This window comes from Chiloscyllium plagiosum, chromosome 21, assembly GCF_004010195.1.
Source record: "Chiloscyllium plagiosum isolate BGI_BamShark_2017 chromosome 21, ASM401019v2, whole genome shotgun sequence".
NCBI lineage: Eukaryota > Metazoa > Chordata > Chondrichthyes > Orectolobiformes > Hemiscylliidae > Chiloscyllium > Chiloscyllium plagiosum.
In genome coordinates this window covers 29,466,578-29,488,159 of record NC_057730.1, presented here as the reverse complement: position 1 = coordinate 29,488,159, position 21,582 = coordinate 29,466,578, and the positions used below count along the sequence as shown (strand labels likewise).

At 41.1% G+C, this 21,582-nt stretch overlaps 1 protein-coding gene across 3 annotated transcripts in view; it reads right to left on the bottom strand.

Annotated features, from left to right (window-relative positions):
* The window catches only part of llgl1 (LLGL scribble cell polarity complex component 1), an 88,025-nt gene that overhangs the window by 54,277 nt on the left and 12,166 nt on the right, over positions 1 to 21,582 (bottom strand). The window lies entirely within an intron of this gene.

Below are 21,582 nucleotides of genomic sequence, written 5' to 3'. Positions count from 1 at the left end.
CTTAAGAAATCTCACAATCAAATGCTGAAGTAATGATTTAAACATTACTACATCGAGAACAAAAATAAGACCCCTCGAGTTAAGCCTCAACTTAAAATGGAAGAATCTGGTCAGAATTCTAGTGAACAGCATCTGTGTCTGGATGTCCCCATGCAATGATGTTTTTCAAATTTCTGCTACTGACTTGTTCTAATGTTCAATTCTTAGATTTTCACCCTTCTAGCCAAATTATACAAGTCTGCAGCTTCTTATCTGAAGTAACTTTTGCTCCTAGTTACATTTGGCCTCAAGTGTCTGTTCAAAGATGAGCTTGCCTGTAGTTAACTCTTAAATTCTATAGACTGGTCATTTTTGTGGCATAACCCATCCAGTTAATCAAGGGTTCCTGTAACCTCCACTCCTTTTGCCAGATCCCTATCCTTTAATAGGCTTTTCCAAATAGAGTTATTGCTGATTCTGGAGTATAACAGTTTTTGATTCAATTTATGAACAGTTTTAAAATTCTGAAATCTATATCGGAAAGCAGACTACAACACAATTATTCTTCAAGCAAAATTAGATTTGGGACAAAAATAGAATCAGGTCTTGCATGATTTGGATACAATAATCCAATAGTTTAATTATTTGGACTCAAGCATGCAAACCAACCTTTTACTTGCAACAACATGCATTGGAGAAGGAAAGATGAGAAAATTCCCTCTTCTAAAATCATCCAGGGAATTTGATTTTGCAGAGGCATGAAAAATTGGTGAATGGTGATATAGGCTTCAAAAATATCACTAGTTTTGCAGCATTTATAAAGAATGATAGCTTCTGTTGACATTCCAGAACTGCAGACAACTTCAACTTTACTGCAGAACTCTTGTTGAAAGAGAGTGGGCTTAAAGAGCTTTCAATGCCACATTAAAAGGTTATTTACTTCCAATATGCTCAATTCAACAAGATTTGTAAGTGCCAGTAAACAAACAGTTTATCAACACCTAAAGTCAAGAATTAAAGATTAGCCTCACTAGGCTGGAATTTTACTTCCGCAAGTCTCCCAAACAAAAATAAGAAAACACAACAAAGAGGGAAAGAAAGGAAGAAAAAGGAAGAGCAAAAATGTAAACTGTAGCATTTATCTGGGCTCTACAGCCAAGATGCCATTTCAATGTCATTTGAAGCACGTTGAAGGTTCCTAGTTGGATAAGCTGTGCTAAGTGTGACTGCTGAAAGCAGCACAGCATAATACCCCAAATATGGTAATTATAGGGGCTTACAGAGGAACCACCTGCAATTAACTGCAGTACATATTTTACAATAGAAAAGCAAACATTTTATTTGCAACATCACAACAAACCACCAAGAAATAGGCCATTTGCTGAGACTACATGCCTTTTTAATCAAGAAACTTGTCTACAGAATTCATTTACTTCAGTACTACAAAGTTAACTGGAGTTTGAGGGAAACAAGGCGGCAACTGCCTTACATTCTGGTCTCATTTGAAACTTTTGAAGATAAGCCATCACTGGAATTCTCCTACAATTTTTCTCAGTAACACAATAAATTGCTTCTGGAAATACTTATGCGAAGTGTCTAGTGTCGAGGAGAGTTGGAATGTGTACTCCTGCCCATCACACCATCTTCATGACATTACAGGGCAGTAAGTATGCAAGGCCAAAAACACATGTTTTAGACATTGTTCATACAATCTTTGAGTCTTGGGGTGAGTGTAGAATTGCAAAGTTAATGCTTGATTATAAATGCCAAGGAAAAAACAAAACAGTTCCATAAATAGTGTTCAGAGTACGATGCACCTATTTTATCCCGTTCCCTTGGAGACTAGGCTCAATATTCTGGCTAGCCACAAATTTGTAAGCTGGCATTCATACAAAACTCTGCTGCCCACATTCTAACTCATACTAAGCCTTGCTCATCCATTACTTGTGCCTACTGAGCTACCAATTTCTCAACTTTAAGAATTCATCACTGGTTCAAACCATTCAATGAATTGGTTTCCCCTACCTTTAACCACCTCCAGCCAGAAAACCCTCAGGTCTGAGACCAATCTTCTCTTCCACAACCTTTACTTAAGTCCCCACCACTAGTTTTGTTCCTTGGCTCTAGGATTTTCTCCAAAATTTTGTTAGCTCTCGTTTCCCCCAGTCCCTTAAACTTAATCAAACTTTTGGCCATCTAATCTACTATCAAACTATGGCTCTGTCAAAATTTTGATTAACTCAAATACTTAAACATTCTATATTAATAGCATGCTATTAGTGTAACTGGCTGCTGGTACACAGCCCATGCCCATCTGTCAAAGTATGTGCCTTTCATGGATTGGCCATTCACCAGATATACTCCAAGTTCCACAAGAAAAGCTGCTGGAACAATTACTGACTAAACAGACCTCCTCTTTCTCCTAGCTCTAGGAAAGCAAATCCTTCAAAGCCACAAATTAATACAGCAGACATTGGAAAATGATTTGTCCTGTCCTTTTGATCTGCTTGTGGGTGCTTATTCAAAATTGTAAGATGTACATTTCACCACACAGATTTGGAGTACAGAGTGCAACATACAATTTAAAATCAGTAAGGTTCCATGGTATGGTTGGATAAAAACAGGATTTAAAATCAGAAATCAATAAGTTCAATACTACACATCTCTAGGTGTAATTTGTTAGAAAGTCACTAACTAAAACAGGACAAGAGGACAGGCAAACAACTAACATTTCAGACAGCAATGCAACTTGTTAGTTGACAGCCACCACTTTCATCCCCATTTAACAGAAAAGCCATGTGACTTTGGGACTGGAGCCAATGTGGTAAACAAACCAGCATCCATTCACATGGAGATTTGTGGCAGCAACATTTTGTTTAAGCATCTTCTTCCCCTTAGATCAGCTTCAAATCTCATTCTAACACTGACACGTGGAAGAGGGTGAGAAAGAAAAAGGGAGTATATCCTGTCTCGTTCCTTCTCAAAGTTCTTGAAGGCATGTAAAATTGTGACTGAAAATCAAGATTAGTGTTTAATTTCAGTTATTGCATTTGCAGATGGTCAAACAATTGATCACTGAGGACTTGAGGCAGAATAATTTGGTCCAAGTTGACTGTTCTATCAGGCCTGGTAAAAAGAGATTTAATTAGTATAGGGGAGAAAAAAAACCATGACCAGTTACAGCCTCCAACAATTAGAAGGATATAAATGTAACTCTGTAGTCACAATTATTCTGATCTAGCAGAAAATGTTCTGAATTATCACTTTTTGTAATTATTTTAGAAAAGTCTGCACTGTTTTATGAATCAAAGAATTATTTGTATTGTCACCAGTTAAACATATGCTGCCATGTTGATTTTTGAGGGAGAAAGTGAGGACTGTAGATGCTGGAGATCAGCTGAAAAATGTGTTGCTGGAAAAGCACAGGTCAGGCAGCATCTAAGGAGCAGGAGAACAGATGTTTCTAGCATAAGCCCTTCTTCAGGAATGAGGGTGTGCCAAGCAGCCTTAGGCCCTCCTAATTCCTGAAGGGTTTATGCCCGAAACATCAATGCTTCTGCTCCTTGGATGCTGCCTGACCTGCTGCGCTTTTCCAGCAACACATTTTTCAGCTCATGACTTTTCAGTAAACCAATTATCTATGGTAAGCCAGTGTCTTTGCTCAAATGTGGCAGCACAGTGGCACAGGGTCCCAGGTCGGATTCCAACTTCTAGCGACTGTGTGTGGAGTTTGCACATTCTGTCTGCGTGGGTTTCCTCCGGGTGCTCCGGTTTCCTCCCACAGTCCAAAGATGTGCAGGTCAGGTGAATTGGCTATGCTTAAATTGTCAATTAGGTGCGTTAGTCAGAGGGAAAAAGGGGTTTGGGTGGGTTACTCTCCAGAGGGTCAGTGTGGACCTGTTGGGCCGGAGGCCCTGTTTTCACACTGCAGGGAATCTAATCTAAAACATTTTGAGTAATAGTTTGTTTTGAAATGCAATGTACAATTATAAAGAAACATCCAAGTGTGTGCCTTAGCCTCTTAAAAAAACTACAAATGAAAGAAAAATATAAAGAGGAACTCAAAACACATTCCACCAAACCATGAACAAGAGACATTTAAAGCCTTTTAAATTGATAGCTACTTTGAGTAATGAGACAAAAAAATAGAATATTTGGATGAAAAAAAAATTTATGTTTGCCTTTAAAAGGTGACCATGTCTGGTGAACTGTTTTATGATAAATATACAAAGACCACTATTTAACTGTGCTATGAAAGCCTGAAAAATAAGTAACCAGCTCCTCATCCTATTTTAAAAAGGAAGTCATTTGCAGTGTCAAATCCAGGGAAACGAAGGCTGGGGTTCCCACACCATCATCCAACAGACCTTACTGAAAGAAAATACATGTGAATATTTTCCAAAGACAGTCAGACATAGTTGGAGGGCTGCCAGAACCCCCAAAACAAGTCCAACCTCTGATAAGCGGGAGAGAAGTGTAAAGCTAGCTGTGAAGCAGATGTATACAATGATGTGAGAATGGGTAGGGGAGCAGAAGGGAAGTTAACTTTTTACAAAGGAAGACCAGTCAATTGTGTCAGATTTGTCCTCAATCCACAAGTGTAATACCCTTTTGATGAACGGATGCTTCAATTTTGTAGCTTGATTTTCCACAACACTCAAGGTGATCTGAAATGAGACAAGCAGCTGCCCCACCCCAAATATTCACTGAGGGCTGTAGTTAGATTCTGTTGAAACAGTGCCCAAAATCAAAAAAGTTCCTGCAGTTTTGCAGAGAGTTAGGTTTGCCAATTTAAACAATTATCACATTGCTATATGCCTGGCTTGCCAATTACTGAAACAAGCTTTTCCATCTGCTTAGGTTGTGAAGTATTAGGCTTCTCCTCTGCAATGAGGCCTGAAAAGGAATTTAAATAAAACAAGTTCTTTTCTTCCATCCCCAAAAGTCATCTGGACTTAAAAGCAGAAAACCTCTAACTCTGACGGGGTCATTTATAACTTGGGCACAAATAGCAGGAGCTAAGATAATCATCTGCTCTTGCTCGGGAAATAAAAACCAAACATTGGACACAGGAACTGCTTTTATAGCCTGCAGCTATCAAAAGATTATGCACATGTTTACCACAGTGGTCACAAACAGAAACCAATCATTGCTTTAAAACAGAAACTTGACCCACTATTCTTTTAATGCAGAAAATAAAAGCATGCTAAACAGCCTACCAAAACACTAACATGCAATGATGTCATGGCTAACCTGCAATCTTAACTCCTCTTTCATATCTGAGTCCAAGTAGAGTCAGAAATCTACAGCAGGGAAACAGGCCCTTCGGTCCAACCCCCAGACCCAATCCAGGCCCACCTGCCAGTACCCAGCCCATATCCCTCCAAACCCTTCCTATTCACATACCCATCCAAATGCCTCTTAAAATATTGCAATCGTGCTAGCCACCACTTCCTCTAGCAGCTCATTCCATACACATACCATGAAAAAGTTGCCCCTCAGGCCTTATCTTTCTCCTATCACCCTGAACCTATATCCTGTAGTTCTGGACTCTTTCCTGGGGTGGGGGAGAGATGTTTATTTATCCTATCCACACCCCTCATGATTTTATAAACCTGAGGTCACAGCCTCCAATGCTCCAGTGAAAACAGCCCCAGCCTATTCAACCTCTCCCTATAGCTCAAATTACACATACCATGAAAAAGTTGCCCCTCAGGCCTTATCTTTCTCCTATCACCCTGAACCTATATCCTGTAGTTCTGGACTCTTTCCTGGGGTGGGGGAGGGATGTTGTTTATTTATCCTATCCACATCCCTCATGATTTTATAAACCTCTGAGGTCACAGCCTCCAACGCTCCAGTGAAAACAGCCCCAGCCTATTCAACTTCTCCCTATAGCTCAAATCCTCCAACCCCAGAAACATCCTTATTAATCTTTTCTGAACCCTTTCAAGTTTCACAACATCCTTCTGATAGGAAGGAGATCAGATTTGCATGCAAAATTCCAAAGTGGCCTAACCAATGTCCTGTACAGCCACAACATGATTCCGAACCCCTGTACTCCAACAGTTTTTAATTTTCAAAAAATTGTTGTGACATCTATGAAAACCATTCTGGATTTCATTTTTTTACAACCTAGGAAAGCAGTTTTATGGTCTAAGACCATAGTGACTTGGCCTTTCATGAACTAGAAATGCAGAGACCAGGACCAATGACCTGAAGACATGGGGTCAAATCCCACCATAAATTCAGTTACAGAACCGGAGAATTACTAAAAACCATAAAGCTTTTGCTCATGTACTTATCAGGACACTTGCAAGAACACAAATTCAAGAGAAACTAACTTTTTGGCAGCATAAGAGGGGGGGCCTGATTAGTAGTGGTATTGCCATTAAGAATGCATCCACAAATGTCAGTGAATATTAAACTACAAGGTTTTGTTAGGTGTGCCTGCAAACAACAAAGGCTCGGTGTTACTTGCAAAAACATGACAGTGAGCATGACAACCCTAACTTGGTTGCCGACGTAATTGCCTTGAATGGACAAGGAATCTAGCAATGGTTATCCAACTGTAGAATCACACCTAGTGTTGGACACTAGGCTGGGCTGCTTGCAAGCTGAAATTTTCTTTGGGACATAGGCCTAGATGGCTGACACCACACAATTCATTTCAGAGATTGATGTGGAGGTGCTAGTAGTGGACAAAATTAGAAATCACCACACCAGGTTATAGATCAACAGGTTTATTTGAAAATACATCCTTCTGGGGCCATGCTCCTTCATCAGGTAGCTACCCAAATGAAGGAGTAGTACTCAAAAAGCTAGTACTTACAAATAGCCTGGTATTGAGAGATTTCTAATTTCAGAGATAGGCAGGACATATTTATGGCTGCCCCATTATTGGCAAACTCAGGTTGCTACTGCATAGTAGCAGCATGAAAAAGTTAGCTTCAACTGTTAAGACATTTTAGTTTCAGGATAATCAAACATGAGCTGGGTACCTTTCAGGATCTATTGAGATAAACTGCAACACAATGCAATGGAGTATTTGAAGCACTTCATTTCAGCATTAAGTTTGCTCAGTCAACAAATGGCTTTGGCCCATTTAAAATTTCCAAGAAATGCCCTTAGTGTGTAGAACTGTAGGAATTAAGGTGTGCAAAATAATCAGTGAAGTTAAGTTTGTACTAAGTAGCATTGGAGAACCTCCTGATCAACTTAGGAGGGGGGAAAAAAAAAGCTCATTTTGCTGTTCCATTTCAAACTATTTGAATGCGGTTGGAGCCTATAAAAGAGAGTTGAAACTTTATTGCTGGAACAGCACAGCAGGTCAGGCAGCATCCAGGGAACAGGAGATTCGACGTTACGGGCACAGGGCCTGTGCCCGAAACGTCGAATCTCCTGTTCCCTGGATGCTGCCTGACCTGCTGTGCTGTTCCAGCAATAAAGTTTCAACTCTGATCTCCAGCATCTGCAGACCTCACTTTCGCCTATAAAAGAGATCCAAGATAATGCTGAAAAGCAACTGGACAAGAAATTATAGCAAACAGATTAACTTATTAGCTGATATAACGTGTAGAAAGCTATGCATCAGTCCAGATTTTTTCATGTAATCCAAAGGTATGGAGCACCAGACACTGGATCCCTTGGCAACCCCTCTGTGCTGGATGAGTAGTACCATGAAATAGGCCTAGTTATGGTTATGAAGTTACTTCATACTTATCTGAATTTTCTGAAATCCATGACCCACTTCCACATTTCAGCACTATGCTAAATCTAGATTTCAATAGCAGAGATTTGAAGCATCTGTCTCAGCACAATCATGCCTCAATGGAATTCAGTCCAACTATACCCAAGCCATTGGTTTAGACAGGATCAAAAAGAATTTAACATTTTGGGATTAGAAGCTGAGCATTCATACTCAACTCTAGCGTTGAAGTGGTGTAAGGGTATAAATATTTTAAAAATCAAAATGTAACGACTGAACTCTTAACCAATTGCATCCTGTATCACTTGACATTCTTATTTCACTTGACATTCTCACATCTTGCATTCTGGAACAAATGAATGAGTGCACTTGTAGTAGGAAAATAACCACAGGCTTATAAAGAAACCCACAATTTTTGTTGAATGACAAGAACAACTATACCTCAAGAGCATAAATTTAATTTGTGGGAACTTGAGGGAGAAGAGAACCATCTAGACTCAGGTTAGCTTGCATTCTCTCAAAAGGGTGCCACCTTATGCACTGATCTCTCTTATTTGTTTTCAGTAAGTGACAAGGGACCCCTGCAAAACACTTCAGCTGATTCCATGGCAGAACTAGAATCTCAAATCTTTCCACTTAGAAAAGTGGTGAAGTCTGATCAGTCAACTTGACAGGGCAGTAATATACACTTAAGGTGTATAACCTCCAGAAGAAATACAAAAAAAACCATCAAGACCACTCAGGATAACAACAACAACAACACCAGAGACTAACAGCTAGATTCCACTTTATAGTCCAGATGGTTAAGTTAACAGCAACAATTTAGTGACAGTTTGCCATTGTTTTCCAAAATATGTACACCTTTCACAGTTTCTGCAAAGTCCAAAAGAGTTTATTCAAAAGATTAGATTAGATTCCGTGGGTGGCACGGTGATACTGTCGTTAGCACTGCTGCCTCACAGCGCCAGAGACCTGGGTTCAATTCCCACCTCAGGCGACTGTGTGGAGTTTGCACGTTCTCCCCGTGTCTGCGTGGGTTTCCTCCGGGTGCTCCGGTTTCCTCCCACAGTCCAAAGATGTGCAGGTAAGGTGAATTGGCCATGCTAAATTGCCCGTAGTGTTAGGTAAAGGGTAAATGTTGGGGTATGGGTAGGTTGCGTTTCGGCAGGTCGGTGTGGACTTGTTGGGCCGAAGGGCCTGTTTCCACACTAATGTAATCTCTAAAATCTAAAAATCTAATCTAATCTAAATCTAGATTCCCTAGTGTGGAAACAGGCCATTCAGCCCAACAAGTCCACACTGACCCTCCAAACAGCAACCCACCCAGACCCATTCCCCTACATTTACCCCTGACTAATGCACCTAACACTATAGGCAATTTAGCACGGCCAATTCACTTAACCTGCACATCTTTGGACTGAGGGGAAAACTGAGCACCCAGAGGAAACCCACACAGACACGGGGAGAATGTACAAACTCCACACAGACAGCTGCCAGAGGCTGGAATTGAACCCAGGACCATGGAGCTGTAAGGCAGCAGTGCTAACCACTGAGCCAACATGCCACCCCAGATTTACCTGTACACTTTAAAGAACTATCATAGATGCAATGGGTTAGATAGTATCCTTCTGAACCATAACACTTCTGTAATTTTGCCATTGGCTGGATAAGTTGTATATAGTTGTGCAGAACTTTCAAAGTGCTTTTCTTGGCTAAATGCCACAATCCATAGTCAGGTTACCACAGCTAAACCAAAAGCAGAGGTCTACAGGAAAAATGTCTTACCTGCCGACCTAAACAGTTTGGGTGGATAAACAGATGAAGGGAATAAAACGTGGCTGTGTCTCAAGAACTAAGCAATTGCTTCAGTTCGGGAAGACAAAGCAACTTATACTGGACTTCCTGTGAGAAAAATGCCATAAAGTACTGTCGTAGTTTCAATCAGATTCAAAACAGCCAACACCATTTCATAAATAGATTCAAAAATCTCCACTCTACTGATGCTTCCCAAGATCAATTTCCTGTATGCAGAGTTTAAATCCAACAGTTTATTGGGACCTCTTCAGAGAAATAATTTTAAATTACAGCATGAAAAGGTACAAAGCAAGTGAGCAGATCAAGCGCACACAGCTTCTAAAAGAATGAATCCTAGTGAGGGAGTCAATTTCTGCCATCATGAATTAGCCATTCCTTCATTAAGTTTTATTTAAATCAACAAGCCTTTGTCTAATCCTCAACTGGCCAAGAAATTTGCCTTAGTCGGGTACAGGTAAAGAGTAGAGATGGGGAAAAGAGGGAGAATTGTCTGAATTAAACGCAGATACAGTTGCCACGGAGGCTCAGTTGAACATATTAACTTCCCCAGTGAGAAGTATATAGAAACAGTAGTGAAAGGATAATTTTACTCTAATAATTCAGCAGCACAGACCAATGCTTGAGAATCACATATTGCACCATGGTAGCCAGCGAAATTTAAAAGATTACTAAAACAATAGCCTTGAAGAGTAAAGTTGTCATAAAACCCCATACATAGGTCAGGGAGGAAATGTCACCCTTGTGTTATGTCTCACTACGGTAGCATGCTTGAAAGCAAATCCCACTATTTACAAGAGTCAAAACAAGTTAAAAGGCTTTGAAAAGTAAGCAGGATTCAACCATCGATTGGTCTTTAACCAGCTTGACAAAAAGCATGGTCCAGATTTGCACTAACAGTGATATTACAAAACAGATCAGAAGAAATTTACAAGGACATTGCCAGGGTTGGAGGATTTGAGTTATAGGGAGGGGTTGAATATGCTGGGGTTGTTTTCCCTGGAGCATTAGAAGTGGAGTGACCTTAGAGGTTTAAAAACCTGAAGGATAGGATAAATAAAGGAGGTCGTTTCCTGGTGTGGGGAGTCCAGAACTAGAGGGCATAGGTTTAAGGTGAGGGGAAGACAAAGGGACTATAGGGGCAAGTTTCTCCATAGAGGGTGGTGCATGCGTGGAATGAACTGCCAGAGGTAGTAGTGGAGACTGGCACAATTACAACAACATTTAAAAGAGGCATCTGGATGGGTATATGAATACGAAGTGTTGAGGGGGATTATGGGCCAAGTGCTGGCAAAATGGGACGAGATTAGGTTAGGATATCTGGTCCGCATGGACAAATTGGACGAATGGGTCTGTCTCCATGCTGTGCGTTTCTATGACGATGACTAATATGCTCTAGCTACTGATAAATAACGAACCTGACATATTGGTACTTAACTTTGGACAAATACTGATAGCTGTGAAAAAGGCATTCAAGGTTTGTGTAAAGAGTTGTAGCTCAGGTGCCAGTTGCAGGCATGTTAGTCAAGCTGTACATTTGGTTTGCAGACATTTCATCCCTTAGTGCAGTCAAACCTCCTGTGAAGCGCTGCGGCACTGTCTGTTAGAATTTATTTGGCTTTGTTCCCGCTGCATCCGGTTGTTTGTTGCCGTGGTCAGTATATTGGATCGAGGTTAGTGTTTATTGGAATTATCCATGGAGTGCTAAGCTTCTAGGAATACTCCAGCTGTCCTGTTTGGCTGTCCTATTGTTGTGCTGTCCCAGTCAAATTTGTGGTCCTTGTTGTCTGCGTGTCGATACTAAAAAGATAGCTGGTCAGAGCATTAAATGGCTAGTTCATGTTAATGAATGTGGATCGCTAGTTGTTTGCTTGTGTTTGTCCCATAGTGTTTTGCACAGCAATCTTTGCATGGAATCTTGTACATCACGTTTGTCCTGCATATAGGTATTGGGTCTTTTGTTCTGGTGAGTTGTCTGAGTGTAGCTATCTGTTCACGTGCAGTCATAAATCAGTGGTTGGAGACATGGCTATTAGTTCAGAGGTGTTTTTGTAGAAGGTACATTCGTTAATGTGTTGACTCTTGCTATGTCCTCATTGCATTGTCTGCCAGGTATCTGCAGACAAAGTTGCAGGGATATCCATTATTGAAGACTGTAAAAGTGGTGTTATCAGGTCAGGAGTGCTACAGTGTAGCCCTTTTGAACAGAGTCCTAATGCAACTCCTGGTGTTTGGGTGGTTGCTGTTAGTTCAGGATCTGGGCTTGTACGGCTTTTTTGACCACTTGTTATGCATCCCTTGTTCAGTGTTCTTTCTATCATCACATCTAAGGAGGGATCTGGTTGTAAATTTCCTCCTAGTTCATAAATTTTAATCTGTTTGCATGGTGTTGATAATCCAATGCATACTCTCGATCTGTTCTTTTAACTACAAGTAGTGTCATCCAGCGATCTGATCCAAAGTTTGAGTTGGATTTGTAGAAGGGCTGTTTGTTCTGATCTTTGCATCACTGCTTCTGCTGAGCCCAGAGATGGATAATCCCATGGTGTCCCATTGATTTGTTTGCATATCTGGCCATTGAATATGAAGAGTGTCGTCAAGCACAGGTCCAGTAGTTTAACTATGCAAACCTGTTGATAGTTTCCAGTCATGTCATCTGTTTGGTTTGTCTCAGGAAGTTGGCAATTGTCTCTTGAGATAACCTTAGCCATTGAGGTAAACTGTGCTGTTACATCAACTGAAGCCATTGCTTCGTCCTTGTCTATGTTTATGTTCTTGATATTGTCTAAGAATTCCTGTGATGATTGTATCGAGTGTTTGGATCCACTGATTAGATGCTGATGTTTTTGTTGAAGTTCTTTTGCTAGTTTATGTGGGAGTTCCTGGAAGTGCCACAATGGGTCAAAGTGGCATGCCTGGTTTATGTACTTTAGGTAATCTGTAAAATCATGATAAGTTGGTGCCTTCTGGTTTCATCCTTTGTAGGTCAGTCTTGGTTATCAGTTCCACAGCACTAAGGATGTTACCTAGAAAGGTGACAAAAATGTCCACAAACCAAATTCACAGCTCAGCAAACACCCACAAGCAACCAGGAAGATATTTTTGAGTGATCCTCTCCAGTTTGCTGAAATAATCCTTTTGTTAATCAAAGCACAGCTTCTTGCTTTTTAGTGATATTTTCACTTGTTTGCAGAAGGCACTAGGTGACTGGCTCTCACTTGAAAGGTTACTACTCATTGAAAGCTTCCAGTAATAGGAAGTGGGGAAAATAAACTATCTTCATACTTGGAGTTGTCCTGCAGAGCAAAAGCTAATCTTTCTCCTCCAGATATCAGATTTTTTCAGCCACCTGGATGCCAGAGGGTGTCACTCGCTCACTCATAGTTGAGGGTTTTATCAAGAACTGGTCATTAGTCCACAGACCAGCTACTTGCTAACAGTCAAACATCTAAACAGTGCCCTGGATCCAGCACATTTGCGGCCACATTTTGCCACTGCTTTATCTTCGTTACATAAACAGCAATTACAATGATTACTTAGCCCAGCTTGAAAGAGTACTGCAATCCATGGGTTTTTAAACTAGTCATTTCAGTCCTCAACATTACAGTAAAAAATGCAATTTTCCATAGGCAACTTCAGACCCACAGAATGTGGTTAATGCCACCATCCTCAAATTGCCAAGCAAGCCTTTATAAAACAAACTAGGTTATTTTAAAATGTTATAAAACTATGGTACACTACCTGTAGACAGAGTCCTCCTTTGCTCCCCCACTCTTAATGACATTAAGATCGCCAAGTCCTTTACCAGAGTTTTTCCTGACCAGAAAGTAAGCTGGACCTGCCACAAATTATTGGCTACAAGAGAAATTCAAATCCAGAGAATTCTGCAATAAATTACTCATCTCATGACTCTCCAAAGCCAGGGTACAATTCAGACAAAAGAATCTCAGCACAAGCTAGGATAATACAGTGATAGCACCCAATCCATCACCCAAAGACATTCACTCCCTTCATGATACAGTAGCAGCATGCATAAACTAGAAGACGCTATGCAAGAACTCACCAACGCATCTCCTGGCACCTTTCAAACCTGTGACTTCTACCAGCTCAAAAGGATGCAAGGGAACATCACTTGCAAAATCTCCGAGATACACTATCTTGATTTTGAATACAGTTTAAAAATCTTAGGCCAAAAGCCTCAACTTTCCTTCCAAAGAGCACTGTGGTGTATGCACACCAAATAACCTAGTGTTTGGAAGAGGATCACAACAGTCTTCAAAGGCAATTCAAAAACAAGAGCCTATAAATGATAGTCATGCCAATTATGCTTAAAAAGTCAACAGGATTAAGTTGAAGACTCTTGTTCTATGTTTCAATACACTACAAATCTTCAGTAATGCTGTACTTTGATCTCAAATGGAAGCTCTAATTTTTTTAGTGTTGTTATAGATATCTTCCACTGCTTCAGTCAGTAGGCTACTCAACAGCAACAAAACAAGCCAGTCTCATCATCTAACTGAATGGACAAGCACAACTGTTCACTGCACTCAACCAACTGTTTAAAATTACTGCAATCTCAATCTGGACTTGGATGCCAACAGTAATCCAGGAACACCAGTCAGCAAACACTTTCCCATATTGCATGGCATTTTCACTCAATAACCTCAAGCAATTGCTTCTCCATCAACCATACAAATTCTGCAAGACAGGAAGGAACCTAGAATCATTTTTCTGTCAGTTACCAACTTTTAAATGCTCCCTTACAAGCAGCTTACATTGCACAACAGTTTTCAACACTCCCACTTCCTTAAATGATGGCAAATTCACAACATAATAGGAAGCAATCCTGCTCCAGGAAAAGAAAATAAATGCAACCACATAGCACAGCAATTGTAGTGATTAGACATTTGTTCCATCAAGAGAGTTCACAGGACCTGGGTATTGTTCTGGCAGCAAAGTCTAGCAAGCACTTCTATAACCATAGTACTCAACCACCTCATTGTATGACTGTGCATTTTACAAGTCAGGGCTCAATACAATGGTTTTGAGGCTAATTACCAGTGCTCCAAAATTTAGTGCTCTTTTCTGAAAGCAGATTTATTGCACAAGTACTGTTCTGCAGGCATGTCTTCAGCTCACTGGGGACTGACTCAAGCCTGTTTTCAGCTAATGCCTACTAGTGTGTTTTCTGGACAGGTTTCAAGGGCAAAATCTTAGCCCCAATTTTTTCCACTAATCTAGGGAAGTTAGTTGTAACATCCTTGCCAGTCAAGATCTAACCAGTTCAGCAATTGTCAAATTATCAAATATGTGGCACTACTATTAAACCTACTGCTGCTTTAGAGAGGATCACCCCACACAGTATCCTACTATCACAACAGAAAATGGAAATGGTTGAATTTGTTTAGGTCAAATAGGTACCAACTTTAGACAAGAACTCAGCACCGCCTTCCTAATCTGCAATCTTCTTCCTGACCTCTCTGCCCCCACCCCAGTCTGACCTATCACCCTCACCTTGACCTCTTTCCACCTATCACATTTCCGACATCCCTCCCCCAAGTCCCTCCTCCCTACCTTTTATTTTAGCCTGCTGGACAAACTTTCCTCATTCCTGAAAAAGGGCTTATGCCCAAAACGTCGATTCTCCTGTTCCCTGGATGCTGCCTGACCTACTGTGCTTTTCTAGCAACACATTTTCAGCTCTGATCTCCAGCATCTGCAGTCCTCACTTTCTACACCAACTTTAGACAAGTCTGGTATACAGACATTTCTCAACTTTTGGGTGGGTGGACTTCCCAACACAACTAAATGGAAGTTAATGTGCTGTCAAGTAAGCCAAAATGAAAGAATGTTTCTCCTTTATAGTCTGCTACTAATACACAAATAATCAATTTAAATTGAAAACAGGTCATCTTTTATTTCATAGGAAAAAACTTTTGCACTAGTTTCTGTAACTGCCAGTTTGTTCAAATAGATATTCATTCTTCCAAAGGGTCACTTGATAATTGCACTGTTCAGTTGAACTAAACATCAAGGATAAAGTCTGCACCACGAGGAACGAGGAGTGACGTTTCTAGCCAGTAATTATGGTGGAGGTGCTGGTGCTGGACTGGGGCAGACAAAGTTAAAAATCACAACACCAAGTTTAGTCCAACAGGTTTATTTGGAAACATTAGCTTTTGGAGCACTGCTCTTTTCAGGTAGCTATGGAACAGGATCATTTGACAATATATAGCAAAAGATCAGTGTCGTGCAACTGAAATAGTATCGTGAACAAACCTAGATTGCTGTTAAATCTTTCATCTTTTAGAATGGGTTGCAGGGTTCAGTTCATTAACATGTAAATCCCAGAACTTCTTTTAAGTCACATTCTCGAACTAAGGCTTTATTAAAAAAGGTGACATCTCAGCTCAGACAATATTTAAGTGAGGTTGGAGTCTGACACAAGATTGGGATACAGACTTGAACAGAGGGCTCAACATTTGCCCCACAAATGGACCCCATTGGTCTTGCAGCAGATATGGAGGAATTCAGATGAATGAGATCCTGGGAATTCTTCCAAGGTGTCAGCAGCAATCCCAATGAAACAATGAACAAACCAGCCTTCTGGAGGACTGCTCCCCTGGGCTTAACATGTATGCTCAAACCATCTGGAAATGTCTAAATACCAGATTCACCCATTAGGTAGAGCAAAATATCACCTGATCACAATGCAACACAATCCATGCTCTCTAAACCAATCACAACATTGCCATCAAACCAGCAGATAAAGGAGGAGCCATAGTCATTCAGAAGAGAATGGTCTATTGCAAGGAAGTGTACTGACAATTGAGCATTCAGGAACACTACAAGCAACTACCAGCCAATTCAACCAAAGAACACACCTTCAGAGTACCCAATGCACACCCATTCATTTCTTGTACAGGGGACTTTTACTGCCTTCTGAAGATACACAAAGCCAACACATCTGGTTGTCCCATTGTGGCTGACAACAGAACCCTGACAGAGAACCTATCTACACTGAGGGCATCTTGAAGCCCATTGTGCAGGGGAACCCTCAACTTTTGTCATGACACTACAGATTTCTTAGAAATTCAGCACCCACAGGAGTTGAACTGGGAACATTCCTCATCATATTGACGTTTCAGCATCCCCCTCAATGACTGCATCACTGCAACAGCCTCAGTACTTAATTGCCAATCTCAGAGCACCATCCTCCAACTCATCTGCTTCATCCTCGACCACAATGTCAAAGATGAAAAGAACCAGTTCTTCATTCAGACACAGAACAGCCATGGGGACCAAATTTGCACTCCAATTTGTCAACATTTCACACACCAGTTCGAACAAGACATCTTTGCTGCATAGGACCTCCAACCAGCACTATACCCCAGAAATATTGATGACATTTTCTTCTGCTGGACCTACAGCATCGAGTCACTGAAACAACTACTAGTGATAACAAGTTTCATCCTACCAGACTTACCATGGACTGCTCTTTAGTATCTGTCTCATTCTTGGTCACATGCATCCCAAGATGGGCATCTCTACCTCACTATTATAAAACAACAGAATCCCTCAATGCTGCACTTCTCTAGCTTCCACCCCAAGTATTAAAAACAGCCATCCCCTAAGGACACACCTTATGCACACACAGGAGCTGTTCAGATGAGGAATGCAATGGATGCCTGAAGGACACCCTGATAATACGGTATGATGCTCAACTCAATCGCCAGTTCAGACAGGCCACAGCGAGAAACTATAATGATCTCCTCAGGAGACAGATAGGATGCAACTGATATAGTACTCTTCATTGTCCAGTACTTCCTGGGAGCGGAGAAATGACGACATGTTCTTCCCAGCCTGCAACACAATCAATGGAGATGAGCATTTTGCCAAGACCTCCCTACACCTCCACTTCTCCCCTTTAAAAACAAGCGACAAACCTTAAACCACTTCACAGCAAACTACCCAACCTTCAGGACGACATCAACCACAACACCATTCAACTGTCATGGCAACCACTGCAAGACATGTCAGTATTGACATGGATACCAACATTTCATGTGGGGATACCACCCAGGTACTCATGATTCAGCTAACAATCAAATCTCATGCTGCAAGCAAGAATACCCTGAGGCATGGTATATTGGAGAGACCAAGCACAAATGCACATATGCATCAAATGGGGTGAAGTTACACGATAATCTATTTTGCTCAAAAAGCACAATCTGCAGGCAGTCAATCCCTGTAATATTTTATCAATCTCTACTTTGGAAATTGAACCAGTCAGATTCAAGATTGGGATATAAATAGACTAACCACACATTTTTAATGCATTGTCTGTGCAGAGATGTCACTTTCTAAAACCTCAAGTTATCTCAAGAATGTGACTGTAGTTCTGGGATTTATATATTAATAAACTGAAACGTGCAAACCATTTTAAAAGACAGACTTAATGGCAATCTAGGTTTGTTCAATATTGTATCAGCCACATGACACTAACCTTTTGCTATAAGATCTGGGTCTTATGCTCCTGCTCCACAGCTACCTGAAGGAGCAGCACTCCAAAGCAAGTACTCCCAAATAAACCTGTTGGCCTATAACCTGGTGTGATTTTTAAACTTTGCCAGGAATTATAAAAAGGAGATAATGGGTGAACTGCATTTTAACTCCATCCACCAGCCTCCATATATTTTTGGATTATCTAACAGAAAATTCAGATTTTAAAAATGACCAATTCTTCGAGTATTGAGTGCTTGGATGAGGAACAATTTCACAACTCAAACTTTCCTCACTTAACGTAAGTGGCTTCTTGACTGTCTTTTTTCATTGTTCCTGTTAAGTGTGAGAACAGAAGATAAAATCCAGGTAGACTTGCTATTTCCCAGCACTGAGCACATTCAAATTTATCCACACAGAACAATGACTTTTAAAAATTCTCTGCAGTCTATAGATTATACTTTCATTTTGAAAGCAAACTTGAATTCCAATATCACAACTCACTTCTACAAACAAGTAGCCTAATGGCATCCTTTTAATATCTACATACTACAAAATACTCAAATCAGAAGAGGAAAGAGTTATTTTTAAAAAATTACTGTTCTAATATTTATTTCATTTCGAAGGGGCCCAAAACACACTTCAGGGATCTCAACTCCATTTGCAGAAAGCAAGGAATGGTGCTGAATTGGAGCTGCCCACACACCCTGAAGTCTATACTCTCCAACTTCACCCAAAACATTAGGGAAAAAGGCAAGAAAGTAGCCACTCATGAAGGAGTGCACCAAACTTCAAAATGATTGTTAACTGGCAAAGTACTTCCCTACTGGTCAGCCTCAGGCAGAATGGTAAACAGGAAAAGAGAATTATGGTAAAGGAAGGAAAGGACAGTCCATAGATGGAAATGTGTTGCTGGAGAAGCGCAGCAGGTCAGGCAGCATCTAGGGAACAGGAGAATCGACGTTTCGGGCATTAGCCCGAAGGGCTAATGCCCGAAACGTCGATTCTCCTGTTCCCTAGATGCTGCCTGACCTGCTGCGCTTCTCCAGCAACACATTTCCATCTCTGATCTTCAGCATCTGCAGACCTCATTTTCTCTTCAAAGGACAGTCCATACTCCATACATGAACATATAGCTACTCAACTCCAAGATGCAATCAAAATTAACCCAAGCAGACAGCTGTTGAGATATACAATATTTTTCTCTATGGTGTGGCAAAGTACAGGCTCCTTTGCAAACTGTTGCTATAGAAAATCATAACGTAAAACCACCATAGAGAAAAATTGCACCATAAAAGTTCAGTATAGAAAAAAAAGCTATCACCATTCAGTAGAGAGTTTGCATTATTCAAATATCACCCAATTGGGTTATAGCCAACTCACATTGATGAAACATACCAGAAAGACCTGTACAGAGTTCAATGTTAGAACATAGAACAGTACAGCACAAACAGGCCCTTAGGCCCACTATGTTGTGCAGGGACTTAATCCTAACGCAAGATATAGTAACTTAACCTACGCACCCCTCAAGTCACTGCTATCCATGTGCATGTCCAGCAGTCACTTATGTCCCCAATGACTTCACTTCCACCACCTCAGCTGGCAACACATTCTATGCATTCACAACTCTCTGCGTAAAGAACCTGCTTCTGATGTCTCCTTTATACCTTCCTCCTAATATCTTCAAACTATGACGACTTGTTCCAGTCAATCCCGCCCAGAGGAAAAAAAGTCTCTGGCTATTGACCATCTATTTCCCCTCATTATTTTGCACACCTCGATCAGGTCTCCCCTCTTCCTCCTCCTCTCCAGAGAGATATCAGAGCTCATTCAACCTTTCATAAGGCAAGCCCTCCAGTCCAGGCAGCATCCTGGTAAACCTTCTTTGCACCCTCTCCAAAGCCTCTATCTTTCCTATAGTAGGGCAACCAAAACTGGACACAATATTCCATGTGTGGTCTCACCAGGGACTTGCAGAGCTGCAGCAAAACCTCATTGCTCTTAAACTCAATCCCCCATTAATGAAACATCATATGCTTTCTTAACAACCCTATCCACTCGGGCAGCAACTTTGAGGGATCTATGTACAGTCAGATGTACAGCATGGAAACAGACCCTTCAATCCAACCTGTCCATGCCAACCAGTTATCCCAACCCTATCTAGTCCCACCTGCCAGTGCCCAGCCCATATCCCTCCAAACCCTTCCTATTCATATCCAAATGCCTCTTAAAATGTTGCAATTGTACCAAACACCCAGATCCCTCTGTTCCTCCACACTGCCAAGAATCCTGTCTTTAATCCTATATTCAGCATTCGAGTTATACCTTCCAAAATGCATCACTTCACATTTATCCAGGTTGAACACCATCTCTTGTTTCTCAGCCCAGCTCTGCATGCGCTGCAGCCTACAATAGCCCTCGATACTATCAACACCTCCAACCTTTATCATCTGTAAATTTACTAACCCACCCCTCAACCTCCTAATCCAAGTCATTTATAAAAACTACAAAGAGCAGAGGCCCAAGAACAGAGCCCTGCAGGACCCTACTCAACACTGTCCTCTAGACAGAATACCTTCCATCTACAACCACTGTCTTCTGTCAGCCAGCCAATTCTGAATCCAGATAGCCAAATCTCCCTGTAACCCATACTTCCTGACTTTATGAATGAGCCTACCATGGGGAACCCTATCAAATGCCTTGCTGAAATCCATATACACCACATCCACTGCTCCATCAACCTATCTTGACACCTCAAAGAACTCAATAAGATTCGTGAAGCATGACCTGCCCCTCAAAGCCATGCTGACTGCCTTAAATCACACAATGCTTTTCTAAATAGTCAAATCCTATCCCCTCAAATTCTTTCCACAACTTTGCTGACCACAGATGAGAGACTGACTGGTCAGTCTGTAATTGCCAGGGATTTCCCTATTACCCTTCTTGAAAAGTGGAACAATATTCACCTCCTTCAAATCCTCCAGTACAACTCTTGTGGAGAGGGAGAAGGCAAATATCCTCACCAGCAGCTTAGCAACCTCCTTTCTCGCTTCATGGAGCAGCCTAGGATAAAGTGGTCTGCCCCTGGGGACTTATCAATCTTAATGTTTTCCAAAACTTCTAGCACATCACCTTCAATCTTGATCAGGTCAAGACTATCCCAGCTCCTCCAAAGTTCTCATTTACAACAAGTTCCCTTTCCTTGGTGAAAACTGAAGCAAAAAACTCATTTAGGGATTCCCCTATCTGCTCAGACTCCACGCACAAGTTCCCTCCGCTATCCCTGAGCAGCTCTACCTTCTCCCTGAAGATTCTCTTGTAATAATGTGTTTTTGTAAAGTCTTACAATCCACTCCAATTATACCCTCATTGAGCACATCAGTACATAACCTTGTGAAGATGTACAGTGGTTAACTAATGGAAAAGCAATTCATCTGGTTGCCAAATGCTTCCTTTAGTTTTCCGACACTTATCCATGCTGTAGCAGTCTCAATTATGATGCAAATACCCATTTCAAATCAGGTCTCCAAGCCCACCTTTGTTGCTCTTTAATTGTTTGATCCAGGCGCAAAGTGTTCACA